Source organism: Pituophis catenifer, unplaced genomic scaffold, assembly GCF_029215685.1.
Source record: "Pituophis catenifer annectens isolate HBS135680 unplaced genomic scaffold, rPitCat1.0.hap2 SCAF_12, whole genome shotgun sequence".
NCBI lineage: Eukaryota > Metazoa > Chordata > Lepidosauria > Squamata > Colubridae > Pituophis > Pituophis catenifer.
Window position 1 is genome coordinate 12,227,533 of NW_027256892.1, and position 4,590 is coordinate 12,232,122.

Consider the following 4,590-nt stretch of genomic DNA (forward strand, 5'->3'; position numbering starts at 1 on the left):
GCTTAATAAGCATTAATTTATAAGAAAAAACCTCTAGCTCTATTTATGTGCCAGAATCATCCTTTAAAGATAACTGCTGCTAATTTAACTGGAAATACAAACTTACTAAAAAAAATAAAACCTGTCTTGCCCTGTTTCTCTCAAAGCCAGCAAAGTTTCTTGTGACATTTTCTAAGAGATCAAGTAGCCCTACAATGCTGAGATCGCCAGAGTCCTCTTATTGCCCTAAAATCATTTTCCTACACGTTAAAATTTAATTTTTCTTGCATAATCATTACAAATATTCACACAATCCCTTGTTTACTTAGTATCATCTATCAATAAAGTCTGTCTCTTATATGAATTCCCCTTAAAAGCTTTAATTAAAGCAGAATTAAGTGTCTCTATCTGGCTGGAACAAAAAAAAATGGGGGTGAGAAGAAGGTATTTTAGTTTTCTCCTGAGTTTTCATCAGCGATTTAAAGATTATGGTTATGGAACTAGAGCTAAATACAATTCTCTTCTTTGTTTGGTAGTGTGTCCTTCTTCCATGTTGTGCTCTATGGCAAAAAGATGGGATGTAACAATTAAAAATTACATAGATGCATTGCTCATTTGCTTGACCGTCTGCAGGTCTGTCCATACACCTGTAAACATCTGAGCAATTCTTAGCATTAAAGGTGACTCTTTCTGCAAGGAACTTTATGAAAGGTGGGGTATATCATATAAATATAGGTAGTCAGGTAAGGACAAGCAGGTGCGGTTGTCACTACATTGGGCCTTCATACTGTTCTGGAACCCCTCAATTACCTCCTTTTGGCCCCCACGCCACCCATCCGAAGTTCTTAAATATGCTTCCTGCCAACCTTTTTAATACCGTAAGGCCATTTTGGCGAGGCTGTAGAATCGTCGCCATCACCAGCCACGGCTCCCGCCGCCCAGAGAACCCACTGGGGAGCCCCTCATTCCGGTCTCAGGCCCGCGGGGAACCTTCCCACCTGTTGGCAACAGCCCCCGCAGGAAAGATCGCGTCCCTCCGGGTTCACACCATCCCAGAGGCCAACCTCCGTCCCGCACCTTCCCGGCTTGGCTAGGATTCGGACTCAACCGCTACCATGGCAACCCCTCCTCCCGCGAGATTTGGCACCGGTACCGCTTGATCTGTAGCGCCGCTGCCATGGCAACCAGCTCCCCCTCCTTTTGTCTCCACGCGCTCACGTCTCTTTCCTCACCCTCAGAAAAAGCCCGCTTGGCTTCTCTCTGCAACCGTCGTTTTAAAACCTCGCGCCGCTTCCGCTTCAACTGCGCGATGGCTCCTCCCCGTCTTTCCCCGGGCACCAATCCGAGCGTAGAAGCGGCAGTGATGTCATAGTAAGACAGGCCGGCCGTGTGATTGGTGGATATTCTTACAGCCTTTGGCCGTGCTTTGGAAGGAGGGTCCGTTTGAAGTTTAACCCCGCCCTTCAACTCAAGGCCGCTCCTATTAAATATTGGTTGCGCCAATCAGCTGCCTGGGTTTAAATTAAAGGCCACATCCCACTTTCGCTGTTGAAGCTGTTAAGTGGAGCTGAGAGGCTTGGTAAGCCCGAAAGCGCAGAGATATTTGGAGATGCTTTAGGAAGGGCGGCAAAAATACAGGCGGCCGCTAGAGGGGACTAGAGAGATTCGGAAAAGTCTCTTGGTCGCCCTCTAGGCATGATTTGGAGTTTTGCAATGCAGCCCAGATTTATTTGCCCCGGTAGAAGTCAGGCATATAAATCATAATTATAACCCTGAATCAGTCTGCTACATAATGCAAATCTCAAGTTGTGTTTCAATTGCTTTGACATCTTGATTCCAGCTAGTATCGTTGAATTGAACTGGACATCATATGCCCAGCATTGCCTGGGACTTTTAAGATCACTTGGTATCTAATTGAAAATTGATGTCCAGTATTGATATGTTTATTTATTTAATTTATTTATTTAATCTAATTTTTATACCACCCTTCTCCCGAAGGACTCAGGGTGGTGCACAGCCAAAGATAAAAACAAGTACCCATATAAAATTTAAAAACAATTTAAAAACACATTAAATAATTTGGCCCCAATGTCATCAAAACATAAACAACCCATTAAAATTAATGTTTAGGCCAACCCAGCTTGTTGGAACAATAATGTCTTGAGGGCACGGCGAAAGGTGCGTAAGTCAGGGATCATCTGTATCTCTGGGGGCAATTCATTCCAGAGGGCGAGTGCCCCCCACAGAGAAGGCTCTCCCCCTGGGTGTCGCCAGTCGACATTGTTTGACTGACGGTACCCTGAGGAGTCCCTCTCTGTGGGAGTGCACTGGCCAGTGGGAGGCTATCGGTAGCAGAAGGCGATCTCGTAAGTACCCAGGTCCTAAGCCATAGAGCGCTCTAAAGATGGTAACCAACACCTTGAATCGCACCCGGAAGACCACCGGGAGCCAGTGCAGCTCGCGCAGGAATGGTGTTACATGGGAGCGCCGTGTCGCTCCCATAATCACCCGTGCGGCTGCATTCTAGACCAGTTGGAGCCTCTGGGTGCTCTTCAAGGGGAGCCCCATGTAGAGAGCGTTACAGTAGTCCAGACGGGAAATGATGAGGGCATGAGTGACTGTGTGCAAGAAGTCCCGATCCAGAAAGAGACGCAACTGGTGAATCAGGCGAACCTGATAAAAAGCCCCCCTGGCCACAGCCGTCACATGATCTTCTAGAGACAGCTGTGCATCCAGGAGGACACCCAAGTTACGAGCCCTCTCTGAGGGGGGCTAAGATCTCACTCCCAATAGTCAGCGATGGAACCAGCTGGCTATAACGGGACGCCAGAAATCACAGCCACTCGGTCTTGGAGGGGTTGAGTCTGAGCCTGTTTCTCCCCATCCAGATCCGCACGGCCTCCAGGCACCGGGACATCACGTCAAGGGCATCATTGGGGTTATGTTGTGCAATGAATGCTGCATTTCCATTTCCTTGAATCTTTTGCTGCGCCTTGGTGGCGCAGCTGACTAAGTGCTGTTAAAGTAGCACCAGCTGCCTGCAATTACTGCAAGTTCAAATCTCACCAGGCTCAAGGTTGAATCAGCCTTCCATCCTTTCGAAGTAGGTAAAATGAGGACCCGGATTGTGTGGGCAATAAACTGACTTTGTATATATATAAAAAAAGAACATTGCTTAGGGGGGGGCGAAAGCCCTACTAAGCAGGTATATACAAAAGTATGAAGGCTATTGCTTAACGCATTGTAAGCCGCCCTGAGTCTCCGGAGAAGGGCGGCATATAAATTGAATCAATCAATAAATAAATAAATAAATTATGTGACATTTTTCTATTGTAGATTGGGATCTATAAATATAAATCCATATATTTCTTTTCTTGTCATGTTTCCTAAACCTAATCCTGTCAGGCATATGTAATTGATTTTATCCTGTTATCTATTGTCTCTAGCCTAGCCTGTCTTTCTTAATGGACTGGTATTGTTTCCACTTTGCTCAATGAATGGGGATAAGGTCCTGTCCTGTCCTTAATCCCATCACCTGGAGCTGAAGTTGTTTTGTTTGTGAATAAGCACATTAAGAAGACTGGGGCTGCTTTCTGCCTCTTAGAACATGTTTTTCCATTTTTCGTTTGGGAAAATATAATATTCTGCCTCTTTTAATTTTCCCCAAAATATTTAATTCTTCTCAGGGGAGAGACTTCCTACAGTATAATATTTCTAAGTCATTGCCTCCTTTTCAGAGGCAATCTTATTACTTTAGGACACTTCTAGGGGAACAGCAGTTAAGCAGATTAAACTCATAGATCAAGATATAATTTTAAAGCATTTGTTCCTGCTGAGTGGCACGCTTATTATTTGGACCAAAGCTTTAGTTACGGTATTTATATCCTCTATTTCTATCCATTTGTACTATCTGGTTGCCTCCACCTTTTCTATCATAATATCTGTGAGATGTGTCAAAGTAGGAGATGACCGTGCCAAATTGTCTCACTGGAGGAGACAAAATCTGAAAGCAGCTTCATTGTAATCCTCTAAGTCTATGCTACATCATGTGCAGTGTTTCCATTTCTACATTGTGGTTTCCTTCTTAGTTCTGGGAATGGGATTTAGTTCATTATACAATCAGAAATACTTTTACCAAAATATTGATAAACTAGTTGAATGCAACTTTCAACAGGATGCTTTACTGTCTTCCTTTGCTATTGACTATGAGTCCCTGACTCTGTGGAGGTACGGTTGCAAATTTCAGTTGGATAAGGTAGCTGTTTCTACAGAAACCTCTGAATAAAATTGAAAAAAAAAGATCTTTCTTCAACAGTCTCTCATAGTTCAAAACATTTGGAAATGGGTTCAGCATCTTGTAAAAGGAAATATTCCCACAGAAGAGACCTTTTACTGCTGGAATTTGGAAGATGTACATAATAAACAATGTTAAGTCAAATGAAGGACATTTGTATCCCCTTTCCCTTTTCTTCTTTTCTTTTCATCAACCATTTTTGAAGAATTGGTATTTTTGCTTGTGCACTAAATATTGAATGTCATTAACGTCAACAAAGCTGCAATCAGCTGGGTTCATTTCAGTCATTGGCACTATCTGCTAACAAGGCCTTATTC